At 33.0% G+C, this 14,460-nt stretch overlaps 1 protein-coding gene across 3 annotated transcripts in view; it reads right to left on the reverse strand.

Annotated features, from left to right (window-relative positions):
- Positions 1-14,460, reverse strand: part of LOC129968755 (suppressor of cytokine signaling 2-like) — a 71,594-nt gene that overhangs the window by 23,018 nt on the left and 34,116 nt on the right. Inside the window, exon 1 of one of the 3 annotated variants that reach the window (XM_056082975.1) lies at positions 2,224-2,467. The exons of the other annotated variants lie outside the window; for them this stretch is intronic. The gene's annotated coding sequence lies outside the window, so the exon portion shown is untranslated. Of the gene's footprint in view, positions 1-2,223; positions 2,468-14,460 lie in introns of those variants that run through there. 3 annotated transcript variants of the gene reach the window in all.

Here is a 14,460-nt window from a genome sequence, read left to right on the forward strand (position 1 = left end):
TCGGCGAAACCTCCGTGAGAACCGAGTTTTGCAAGACATCGCTCAAAAATGCAGGGCAGAGACATTTTTTAATCGGTTGCGAAAGAGAATCGCTCACGAACGCCTCATGACGAAAGAGGGCACTTACACCGGATTTACTCTTTCCCAAGGAATGCTCCGGGCTCTGTCTTGGAACAGAAATGGATGAAGATTGTAGCGCTCATGAGAAAATTTGCTACTATACCACGATTTGTGCTCCTGACGCGCCTTTATTACTGGATCCGAAAGCGAACTTGAGTAGCTTCTACTAAGAGCTCGTTATTTCTGGTTGAGGAAAACACGCTAACAAGGGATTTGCTAATGATGTGGATATCAGTATCAGGAGCAGAGTGTTTGGGGAGCTAATTAAGTCTAATAAGCAACATCGCATATTGTTACTGCACGGTGTGAGAACTAAAAGTTTGACTTCGCGGTTGTTTATAGCTAATAAAGACAGGATAAATTTTAAAGGAACGTTTCCTTTTAACTTTATATCTATAAAGAGTTGTTCAATTTGCTGCTACTCTGGAAAGGCGAAGATGTCTCTAACATTAATTTTATTTTTCTACCCCAGGTAGCACAGCCTGTTGCCCAATATTGTGCGATATTATATGATATTAATCAATATTCCACAATATTATACAATATTTGTGCGCAACTAGGGTACATAAGGATACAATATTGTGCGATATTATATGATATTAATCAATATTCCACAATATTGCGATTATTGATCAATGCCATATAATAATGTACAATATTTGTGCGCAACTAGGGCACATAAGGATACAATATTGTGCGATATTATATGATATTAATCAATATTCCACAATATTGCGATTATTGATCAATGCCATATAATAATGTACAATATTTGTGCGCAACTAGGGTACATAAGTGTTACTAGCTATATACAAAATAAGAAAACCCAGTAGTTTCATTTCCATGGCGAAATTTCAAACAGCGTTATATATATTTAATTATATTAAAAATGCACAGTTAAATTATTTATAAGAAACGTTTTATTTTAATGAAAATCTATGGATGAAAAATCGGTGATTATGACAAACCGACTGTCTGCTAAGTTTTGCCTACAGGCGCATTATGCAAATCACACATCAACATATATCAGTTCCACATCATTAAAAAGGAATTCACTTTCTCAACGACTTCGATTTCTCAGAATCGTTTATAGGTCTGATTTATTTTTTTAAATTCTTATCACAGGGTCTATAACTTATTTTAAGAGCTTTACTTGGTTAAGAATATAAATCATATTTTGATTATTTGTATTAAAGAAAACGCTGCAGTAATGCATTTTCTCTTTGATTCTTTAACGAGAAAAAAAAAATGGTATAAAGAATTTAAAGAAAAAAACTTTGTCTATAGCTCAATAAAATGAAGTGTGCTGTAGTTTTTAAAACATTTATTGTGAAACTCAACAAATATATATCAAATTATGAATTGATTAATGCTAATTAAATTATTAAAAAACATTATAAAATGGCAATATTAGATCACACCCTCGCTTAACAGGAGGTAAATGAGAACAATGTCTGAACTGAGGGGTTTTCTTTTTCGCCACCACAGGGTGAGGGGAGGGGGTGGCGCTGCAAGTAAGCTTAAATAAACGTTATCATACGTATTTATTAAAATTACACAGTATAGAAAATTATACTTTACTATAATACTTTTTTTACTCTCTGGATGAGATTTAATTAATGAGAAGTTTAATAATTTTAGCTCTTATGCATATTTGTTTTTGAAGTTTTCAATTCTAAACCCGTTTGATTTATTTTCTTTTTCTTTTCCCTTAACTCTGTTTCTAGTAATCAAAAATTTAGAAGAGTTTCATTTTTCGAGGAGTTTCAGTTTTTCTTATGATACTAAATAAAACTGATGCAGATTACAACAAGTTGAAAGCATTTTGTTGAACTGCATTAATCCATGCATATTAAGAGTAAAATATCTTAAGAAGTAAAAATGTGTGTGTTTGACCAACAGGATATTGCTAAATAAAGCAGGTAAAAAAAAAAAAAAAAAAAAACCTGGATTAACAACGTTTTTCCAATGGACAAAAAAAAAAAAAAAAAAAAAATCAAATAATGGATTTTGTGGTGCTTAATTACATGGTGAGTGGAAACAAAAAATCCATTTTCTCAAATTTGCCACAAATATCATCCCGTGAAGGTAAAATGATCTCACCTGACAATTCGGCTGCGGAGTCCGGAGGCATGCACTTTCCTCTCTCGGCAAAATGGATCGGAATGACTTCATCGGAAGCAAACAGGACAGCTACATTTTATTCCAATTTTTCCCCCACAGGTTCTTTCGACACAGTATCTGCTCGAGTGTCCGCTTCTGGGAACGCGAGAAGATCTGTCGCCGAAGGTTATTTTGCTAAAAGCTTTTTTTTTTTTTTTTTCGCATTTCATAAGGCTAAACGACGAGGAAACCGTGCAGAGACAGAGAGAGGGAGAGAAATGTGCATTCACTTGTGGTCAACGGCTTGTGGGACAAGATTTTTGACCTAAATCGAGCCTTAAAAATCCGGTTTCTTGCCGCACTTGCGAAACGGGCCACTTGTGCCTTCTGAAGAAATCAAAAACACGAAAGGAAAAAAGAAAGAAGTCGCTTCTCGGAACTCTAAACTCCTCGCCTTAGTGATTTAATGAATCTTGCGAAATGCCGGAAATGACATGTCTCCAGGGTAAGGGAGCGAGAAGACAACAATATTGCGTGAACCGTTCGGGGAATTTCGAGACGTGCACTTAAAAACGTTCCTGGGCTGTTAATTAATAAAAAACGAAAGCGAGGAGGAAAATAAAGAGACAGGTGGTTGCATGGAGGTTTAATTATCAAGGAGTTGTTCGATGAGAAAAATGCGGCGCAATTAAAAGGTATGTTCTCGAGAAATCGACGGACCACTAGCCTTAAAATGGGAGTAAAACACATCTGCTACAAACTGGTACGGGGGGGGGGAGAACTGCTTAAAAAACGCAATGGTGAGTATGAAATGGCTAGTTTTATAGCCTTTCGTAGAAACCATTCAAATTAGTCGCATGTGATTATATAGTTAAGTTTGTGAATGGAGAAACAACACAGAACTTGTTTCTTTTCTTTCTTTTTCTTTTACAGATTTTCTAGAATCCATCAGCTTTATTGAGGAATACAGCAAACACGGCTTCAGTAGTTGTAACAATTTAACAAAATACTCGACAACTGCAATTACACAAAGTACCTTTGTTGGACGTCAGTTAAGACAGAATGAATTCACTTCACTGTACTCACTAGCTTAATATTTGACCATTTATAATAAACTAGTGATTGGAATTAAATAAAAAAAAACAAAACAGCAACGATTTCTTAATTTTTAAATTGCAGACGAAAATTATAAGTTTATTATTATCATTTAAACAAGCATTTGAACAGATCAAAGGAATTAACTCTCTGGGCCCATACAGCACTATAATCCTCGAAAGTGGTATTACTCTGAAATGTATTTTAAAAGAAATAGAATTACTTTCTCTGCTTCTAAAAATAATTATCAGCATTCTAAGGCATTTGATGAACATTCAAAGCTTACAATACTTTTTTTAACCATATGAGAACATTTTTTGAAATATTTCCAGAAATAATTACAAAGTTACTACATGGTGACTGTAGCCTTCCTTCTAATCTGCCTCTAAGAAGATATGGTTGTATAAAATAATATAACATTCATGAGCTGAGTATATATATATATATATATATAAATGAATCCAGAACTCGCTTCTTCATTACTCAGATGGATTTAAAGCAGCATTTAATTAAATTGCCACAATAAGCGAAATATACCACACGTGCGTTTTTATTGATCACAGAGTTTTCGATACAATGAACTAACCGCCACAAATATTCCCATAATCTCTTGCATAAACTTAATCACATTTTCCAGATTCGCTAATGACATTGTTATGTAGAAGGGAAATACATTAAAATAAGATAAAAATATTTATAGCAATATCTCCAGATATGTAGAAATCCAAGTTCAAAAAACGCGTAAACTGTGAGCGGTTGCAGAATTGGATCGGGAGGGATTTGGAAAGAAAGGATTGGGGCTTTCGCAACGTCCCGGAGTGTCCTTCGCGGCATGCCAATAAATATTCAGAATAACGTCGCGATAATTCTGTCCGGGAAATACCAAAGCATGCGGCCATTGTTGAAAGTCGGGCGAATTTGAATATTCCATTAGAACAGAGGATTGCACAAGGTATTTATGAAAGATCTGCGGGTATTAAACAGCAATTTGTATGAAGGTGTTCAGCGTTTATACTAATATTTTAAGACATTTCTGAATTGTGAACTTCAAAATGGTCGTTTATAAAGGCTGGCACCTACACAATTTATGTCTTTCGTATAAAATGGTAAAAGGAAAAACGCATCACTGAAATAAACCACACAAATTTTAACCTAGACATAAGAATGGCGTTATTTTTAAATGCTGACCATAGTAATGAAACATTTCACATAGCTTTCATAAAATATTATGTGTTTAAAACCGTTCCGAAATGGCAATAAATGTCAATGTCAGAGATATATGTGTCAAAACTAAGTTCCGTTTATGACAGCTACATCGACTATTTTGGTACGAACCTCACTATTTTAAACCGAAATCAGATGAAGAAGCAGCACTCCCCTCTCTGTATTTCCGCATCATATTAGTGTATATGGGGGGGGGGAGTTGATTCAGACGCGATTCTAATTTAAAATTATTTTTTTTTTTAAATCTCTCTGAAAAGCACGTTTTAGAGTCAGCCCTTACATACACAAAGAGACAAAAGCTTTTCCCTTATGTTTAAGCATCAAAATTTAGTTAAAATACCAATACATTTTCTAGCCAAATGTTCTTGCCGATAGCTAACATGTTTTTTAACAAACCTAAACTAATCATTCCTTGACCCCCCTTTTTTTTAATGAGCTACAGATGATTTATTGGACGTTTATGACCCGTCGGAAATGTCCAGTACGGATGAGACCCAATACCCCAAATTTAATGTGCTTCAAGGACACATACACAAGGTATAATCACCTGAACCTGGTTTCGAAACGGATTCATTCCTCTACTGACGATTCCTAAACTTAAACATCCCCTTATAGACAAGGCATTATGGTAAACATACGCTAGAAACTACAAAAGTTTATTATAAGATAATCCAGTCTTTGTGGGGTTAAAAGATTAATACTCAAAGCTTTTTGTGTGCGCAAACGAAGGTAAGTAAATAAGTTGGACCGGAAGAAAGATACGCCATCTTAAATACTACACTAAGCACTATCTGTTACTATTTCGAAGGTAGATATAGACTAGGGTCTCATCTTTAAAGTTCCATTTAAAATATCAGTAGAGATATACCATTATAAACGCTACACGATTTGTCTTTGATTAAAAAGTGACAAAGAAGTGAACATTTAAAAAAATATCGATAATATTATCACTAATGGCATTGATACTGAAATAGATTACCAAATTAAATAACTAAAGGTTAAGTCCTTGTTTTTTTGTTTAATGTTTTCCATAAACACAACCATCAGTAAATGCATAATGCATATTAAAACAGATAAGAGCAACGCGTTTGGTTCTTTCAATGGACTCGTATACAAGCAAATGCTAACATCGTCAAATCTATATAAGATATCATATCCATAGCATGCGTTTCTAGCTATAATGCAAAAGAAGGAAATTTCACTAAGATTTGAAAATGCCATTATTATTGCGAGAATAAAAACAGCAGACGTATTTACATAATTGAGTCTTTTCTTCATTTTTATAAAACAAAGGAACAAGAGAATAAATACATTAAAAAAAAACCCACTTATTCGAACCACAAAATCTTAATAAGTTTGCGAGTAACTTCAATTATAGATATTATAGCAAAAGTTCAAACGTACAATAGTTTCACATAAGCGCGTAACAGCACCATTTTTTTTTAATCATTTTAAATTACAAGCAAACATATCACTGTGAATTTAAAAGAATACTAATGACGTAAGAATGACTACTGAGTCAGATGTTAAGACATTTTGGGGAAAACCGACGAAACCCCTGACCCATAGGGATGAACTTTGGTGACCTTGGAAGAAATAGGTGGCATGTCCCAAGACGTTCGTAAACATTTATATAGTGCACACATCCTTACTTTCCTACTTTGACTCTATGAATGCCGTATTGTATAGTGAAACCAAGAAAGAGATATGCCGTCAAACAAGTTTCGCATCTTTGCATTACCTAAGTTTAGATTTCAGGAAAGATGCGATAATAATCATGTGAAAAATACCGTTTTATATCATTTCCTGGTTTTGCGCTCAGTAGTAAACAAGTCTATTGAAGAGTTCAATGAAGTAACGATGAAACCAATTCGATAACAAAATACAACTAAATCTTTTTTAAAAAATAAACTTCAAACTAATAAAATGATTTTGAGTTGAATTTCAGTCAAAACAAGAAATACTCCTCTTCGTAAATGGGAATTTTTATTTTTATTTTCGAGTGAGTTAAATGATGTCGGTATGCATTTAAATGTTTATATCATTTCGATCATGCCAACCCTGTATGCCTGAAAAAAAGATTCAAAGAATATAATTTTTTCAAGTAATTTTATTAGCTAATGAAAAAGACCGCGTGACCTTGTGGAGGCACCCAGGTTCGAAATCTTATTCAATCGGAAATCCATTGTTTATAGTGCATATCGAAAGTCAAATTTCTTCCGACTTCTGGTGTGACGTAGAAATTTAACGAGTAGAGTACCGATTTAAGTATCATCCGCGTTACCAAATGGCGGTTCAAAAGAATCTCTCTCACAATGTAGTTACGAAATATTAATCTTAATACATTTCTGTTTAAAAACTAGTTTGAAGAGAGAGAGGAGGGGTGCCAGTTCAGGTGTCGTCCTCGTCACCAGATCGCAGTTCAAAATAACGAGGTCCGTCCCAACATAACCCTAGCATTGCCTTAAAACAGGACGTTCATATCACTAAAACTGTTTAAAAACTAAATTAACCCATAAAAGTTTTTGAAGCAAATAAAAATACGAATACAAATAGGAACACCATAAAGGAATGAAAACAATGAAGCCTTGTGAAAAATGCACTAAGTACGTAACGAAAACGAAAAACACGACCACGGCCACTACGCAAAGTGAAGAATTGGGAAACTTCAGCACCCCACCCTTCCGCGAAGAGCCAAAATAAAATATTAAAAAAAAAAAAAAAAAAAAAAAAGCGGCACCTCGACAGCGAATTTAAGAATAGTGTGTGAAGCATTATTTTGTCCTGTTAATTTCTTTTCTGGGAAAAGGAGGCAGCCATCGATTACAATATGCAGGCACGCTGCCAAAAATCGAGATAATTTTTCCGGCAACATAAATGATGCTGGCTGTTTGCTTCGTGCGAAGGCTTCCGATTCAGCAACTCGCTTCCAAGTACACTTATTTTGCTTCTCGCAGAATCGGCTATTTATACGCCGCGCGTAATTACACAGAAGCAATTATTGCGACTACGAATCGGTTTCCTAAATTTCTGATGCCGTCCCGGGAGAAGCTTTATGACTTCACAGATCGTTCTCTTCTTTTCTCGTCGGTCCCGGGAGAGTTCCCCAGCTTTTACAATTTGTTAGAGGAAACCGAGGGACAACCCTCCATTTAATGATTGCTTGCTTTAAAGAGAATATTTTAAGTTGGATCGTTAGAACATCATTTTGGATGAACGTACATCTTTAGGAAATAATTATCTGGTGATTTGCATCGGCAAATGAGTTCATTAATATTAATTTTTCGATCATGCTACGTTTTTATCCGTAAGGATATTATATATGCAGTTTTGACATAAATTTGGACGGCGTAAATTTAGGTGAACTTTGTTGATGCGAGACAGTTTATTTTATTGTTTTGTTAGACTTGTATCCAAAACTTGATGGTAATTCTTTAAAGGAAATACATATTGGAATATCAGATTAAATAATGTCTTTCAAAACAATGAAAATCATTAAAATATTAATATAAAGTCGATTCCTCCACCCGTTTCTGTAATGTTCCTCTGTATCCACACAAATTTATGGTAAACATTATTTCATGGATTAATAATATTAAACTAATAAAAACAAAGCAACGACTATTATGTTTTCAAATCAATGCGCAGAATGTATCATTTTATGGTTTAAATCTCTAACACAAACTAAAATACTAAATTAAGATTCTCAAAAAAAAGCCAAATGGTCAAAACAGAAATCTAAAAGGTTGAAATGATTGTAATGACGAGTAAGTTCTTCTTATTTCGAATCATTGTGAAACATAAATGTTTGCATTAAAGAATTCAAAATGGAGGCAACAATCATTTTCATTACAAATATACAAAAGTTAACAAACAGGTTGCACTCATTACAGAAATTAAGACTAGTGGCAATTTTTTTTTTTCTTTTCCTCCTTTATCATAGGCGTTAGAGACGCTCGTCCTCGTACTCCGGAGCTTCAAAATTTCTTTAATTCCCTGGATTGTTAAGTTAGTGAAAATTTATTCAAATGCCGAAGAAAAAGAGAGAAAAATTTAGCACTCTGCTTTTTTAGATTGGTTTAACTCTTTCAGCCGCTTGACACTGTCAATGGATTGCTTTGAGTATTGAAGAGTAGAGAGAAGTATATAGATAAGTTTATTCCCAGTTAAGTGAATTTACAAACTTTTTTTAAAAAATTCTCTTTTATTTCCCTTTCTATTTAGTACTTTCTGAATATTTAACTACAGGTTTTACTGATTTTTAGGCTATATATATATATATTCTTCAGGAATATAGTCTTCAGGCCGGATTCTTTTTTTATATTTTTTTGGTTTAATTATTTGATTTTTTGTTTTTCCTATTAACTTGATTCTAATACTTTTGTATATATATATATATATATATATATATATATATATATATATATATATATATATATATATATATATATATATATATAATGATATTTTAAACTTTTAATTTCGATTTAATTAATTTTCATAGTAACTTCATTCTAAAAATATTCTCTTATTTCGTGATCCAATTCCACTTTCTCTACTAAATTAATTCAAGAGAAGCTTCATAAAATTGCTTAGTCAGCTAAACGCCGGATACTTTCACACGCTCGGCGTGAAGGGGTAAAAATGTCCAGTAAGCACATGCTTTCTTAAAAGATCCCTGTGTTTCCCTTACATGTGATTGACATGTGTCAGAAATCCCTATCAGAATCTTATTAATATATTAGCACAATGAAGAAATATTTTCCCTATCAAAATCTAAGGTTATATAAGGCGAGGGATAATTTATTTCGGCCCTTTTTCACCACTCCGGCTTTTGTACTGCTCTGTGGCGGACGTCTTGTCCGCTTCTCTGCTTGTAAATAATTATGCTTTCCCGATGGATTAAAAAGAATTTTAAAATGTAAAAAGTCTCTTCACTGCTGGTCCAAACTGCATTCTACTTCACAACAAATAATATTATATATATATATATATATATATATATATATATATATATATATATATATATATATATATATATATATATATAAAGGTTAAAATGTTTTTAGGTATTTTATCAGCTTTCTAGTAAAGAAAATAGCGGATCCGGAGTCTAAGTGCTCCTTCAAAAATTCCACCTTCAACGTCAAAATCCATTCGAGGCACATTTATGTCAGCAGTTTATCTCCAAAATAGAAGGAATATTCTCAAAATAATTGCACGCTTTTGACTTCCTATTCTCAAAATCCGCCACTGTTTAAGACTTAACTAACAACTATGACGTTACTCCATTAATACAACCACTTATTTAATCTACTAGCATTATTTTCGAAACCATAAATTTAACTTTCCCCACAAATTATAATTCCAGGATTAAATGAATTCACTAGAATTTAACTTCATACATTGAATTACGAATTTTAATTATCTGAATTAAAACTTATAATAAGCAGTTTGATATTAACTTTAGAATCGAACACTGCTTCTTGTTAGAATGCAGAGTTTAACACTGTTATTAATAAAAACACGCGCCTGTCTCGATTATTGAGACAGATGACGTCACCATTATCACGTTCGAATTTTATCTATTCAAGAACAGCGGCGGCTACACCTACAATTCAAAGAACTGCAATTCGAGGTACAGAGCGGATAAAGAAATATCTATTAGACAAGGCCTACATGCTGATGCACTTTATTTTGGTGCAAGATTTTAATTCTAAGTTTTCTAGAATAATCTGCGGGGTGGTGAAGAGTGGGTGATGTCAGGAATAGATTATTTTATCGTTGTTTTCTTTCCAATTCTATTAGATTAAGAATGAAACATACTCATAGTCCCCAAAAAGGAAAACTAAGGGTCATATCATTACATAAAAAACACTTCTTTATAGAACAATTATGACATATTGCAACCAATAACGAACATTGTTAATCCAACCATTTTAAGTGAAAGAGTGGGTAGAAACCCATTCTTTAATTGATTCATGTTCCGATATTTTCAGGGTGGGGGTATACATTTTATTCTATGCTTCGGCCGGTGACGAAGTAAAACTTATAATTTTCAACACTTTTATTAAAATTTGATATGCTTCATTGTCTGTAAAGATGAAATTTGTATTGCTTTCCTTTGACTTTTTAATGAACTTGAGATTCAAAATTTTGTACATTTATGCGCAATGCTGTTAATACGCTTTCAATATAGTTTCAGAACTTAATAATCAGTTAATCGATAAATTTAATTACATTTTGATTCCATTTAAATGGCATCAACTGGTACTGAATTTAGGGGGAAATGATATCAAGGCTTCATAACATTTCTGATAATGAATTCTAAAGTTAAGAACTAAGATAATAAATTCTATATATATAATCAAATTAATAAATTTTATTCAATAATTAATTCTATAATTCATATATATATATTAATATTATATACTATTCAATATAATTAAAAATAAATTTCTTTTTTTGCATTCTAAAAAAAATCAGGTTTTAAAAACGTTCTGAAAATAATGCAAAATACGACAAAGAAAGCATAAAAAGTACAGCCTCGTGCATTTTCAATCCTCCTGTCATTCCTATTATCCCACCCCCTCCCTAGCAAACCTACTCTTTTATTTTTAAACATTTTTCCTGTCGTTCCTCCTTTTAATTTTTTTCAGCACGAGCACTAAGCATCAACACGACATTTCTCGGATTTTTCAAATTCAAAAAACACCATGGGAAAAAAATATGAACAGAAATTTTTTACTCCGAGATATGGCACTGAAAATGAAATGTGAAAAAGTGCACTTTGATAGGACAAATAGGAAAGGAGAAAAAGAGGAGGAGGAAAAAAAGATACTCGAAGCGAATCAGTTTCCGAGAAGTAGTCCGCACTCCCCATCTCCCTTAGAAATTCTCATTCTGAGAACTTTTCCAATCTTGCCAGAATTTTGTATGCGACGAGCCCGGGGATTTTTTGATGTACTCACTTCCTCCTCCACCAACAGTTTCTCTTTCTCTCTTTTTTTTAGCAGAGGAAATAAGAGAAGGAGGGTAAAAGAGAGGGAAAATAAAATATTAAAAAAAAAAAAAAATGGAGCGCACAAACGGATATTCGGTGATGGTTTTTTCCAAGAACGTTTAATTGGTGGCTTGTCTTCCGAGGATACCTGAAACCAGTTCGAGAGGGGGATCTTACCTAGAGATGACCTCTGAACTTCCCAGCAGGGGGGAGAAGACGCAAACCATCTGCCGCGAGTTGAGATGACATCTGGCTGAATTAGCTACTGAGAGGGGAGGGAGAACTTCGGGATGGGGCTTCCCAGAATTCTGTAAGCCATGTCAATTGTTATATTCCAAGGAAGGGGGAGGTGAATGTACGAAAAGATTTGTTGTCATCGTTCTGCGCCGCCCCATGGGACATAAGATTTAAGAGATAACAACATCCTCTCAGTCTGAAGCCCCTGTGGTTCCTTTTTTTCTTTCTTTCTCTCTCTCTCTCTTTCTCTCTTTGTTGAAAGCTTAAGGTTTTAGAATTTTCGACGAAGAGCATTGGTATACATCAGAAATTCCAAACATTTTTTGGGTGCATATATATATTCAGCAAATTTTGATAATAACTAGTAGAATCAAATTGGATTGTAAGGTATACTAGCGCAAAAGCCAAATTTGGCCATGCTGCGCCAAGCAGAAGGTGGATGTACACATTAGTATATAAAATAATTAAATTTATTATTTATTATTAATTTATCTTAATCACATTTATAAAGTTTTCAAAATACATAAATCATTAACATATTAAAAATTCTACAGCTAAACTTTAAATTGGAAATAAATAAAATTAAGAGAATTACATATCCGACTGCCTCCAGGGTGCCGTAGAGTGAAAACTATAGAAATCATTGATATATATATTACCACTATATTTTATAGAATATTTAAGAATTTTATAGAGTGCCTGTAGTTTTCAGGCAAAGCATGAAATAAGAAAATTATTATATACTATGCCTAGAAAATACATATAATAACAAAGCATTCCATAAAATGATAAATGGAAAACAATGGGGAAAAAGCCATGATAAGGCTATACAAATGCTATTTTGAAAAAATAAAGGGCGTTATTAAAAAAATTTTTACTCAAAATACGTAAAATTAAAGCTGTACAGGATAAAATTTATGGCTTTTTTATTAAAGAAAACAAAATAAAATATGGACCTAATTGTTGCATCAAGGAAGAAAAATAATTTTATTTTGAATTTTGTAAGGAGTTGTAAAGATTTGGAGATGGATTTCATGCTTTACCGGTTTGTCATGTGGCATTCTATATAATGCCAAGGAAATGTGTGAAAATGAATCATTTCAAATATTGACAATGTTTTCGGCATTCAATAAAATGCTTAAGAATTCTATAGAATGTCGGGTTTTAAATTTTGTTGATAACATGTACACGATCACATTTGCAACATAATGGGAATAGAAGTTCTTCAAAGGAGCGACAAAGTCGGCTTTCGCCCAGTCGGCAGAATGTATCGAGGTTCGTCGAAATTATAAGGAAAGACCCGAACGAAACGAAATCGTATTAGTAAAGGAATGCCGAGAAAGGTGTGATCGAATTAATAAACAGCAGACACACACACACACACACACACACACAAAAAGAGACAATGGAAGAATGACATCTCTTAATGCAATCCAGCCACGTGACAGGTGAGCTGATAAGAAAACACTTTCCTCGGTTATGTAATAAAAAAAACACAAGAAGAAAACAATCAGGAAACCCAGGAAATCTTTTTTAAAAAGTCCGCTCATTAAGTAGGCATCTCACGATCTTCACATGTAACTTTTAATTGTAGTTGCTGCAAATTCTCTCTTAGAAGATCATGTCTGATGTCATTATTTGGATACAGCTGTCAATCCACTTTGTTTTTCAAAAGGGCATTTTTCAGTAATAATATATATAAAAAATGAAGGGAATTATCAGTTACAAAGTAATAATGTGACAGCATACGTGCATGATACAACAAGTCTCTAAAAAAAATAGAAAGGCTATGTTTCTTCCTAGAATTTTTTCTTTTCATGCAAACCCGCTGTGAACATGCATTTCTCTTCTATGTGTGCCCCCGGCGGCGTGAAGATTTGATGCCATACATTTGTATGGCCTAAATCATGCGTTATAATAACATATGATGACCATGAACAGTAACTCGAATTTGTTGAGTATGCCATAACAACTGCTGGAAAATGAGCATTCTAAAGACGACGAGCATCTTTAATTCTAAAACAAAATAAAATTAATATTTTCGGCCCTGATGGTTCCAGATATTAAATCTCATTCCCTATTGGATACAATCTATCCAACTTTTACATGGGTTGTCGTAGAAAGAACCATTTGTACATGGGATTTAAAATTTTAATCATGCAAAAATCGGATCGAAAAAGGTTAAAGCATCATTATGAAAGTTAGCTATCTCGTTGAAAATAATCTATCATTTTGTAATGAATGAAATATTATTTATGATATACAATAGGATCTTAAAAATTCGAAAAAGAAACCTGCGGTATGACCTTACAGGAAATGGACATTAATTTAATCATAATGGCTAAGCTTGTTTTAATTGTTTTTGTTTCAACATTAAATGATTATGGAAATAGTACTTTGCATTCCCCCCCCTACAAATAGTGTTCAGTAATCTATAAGCGAATGCAGTTCAAAACTTGAAGTTCATTTTGGCCCGGGTTAATAAATTACATTTACTTAAGTCATAACATTAAATGATTACAATGTATTTCGTAAATATAAAATCTCTACAGTTTTGATAATTTTACATTCATAAATATAATAATTAATTGTTCCTCACGAAAAAGTAAATATTTGTTATTAATGGATGAAAATTGCATATTTATCTATTAGATATGGAGTTTGACAAGAGGGTTAAG

The sequence above is a fragment of the Argiope bruennichi genome, chromosome 5, assembly GCF_947563725.1.
Source record: "Argiope bruennichi chromosome 5, qqArgBrue1.1, whole genome shotgun sequence".
NCBI classification, from domain to species: domain Eukaryota; kingdom Metazoa; phylum Arthropoda; class Arachnida; order Araneae; family Araneidae; genus Argiope; species Argiope bruennichi.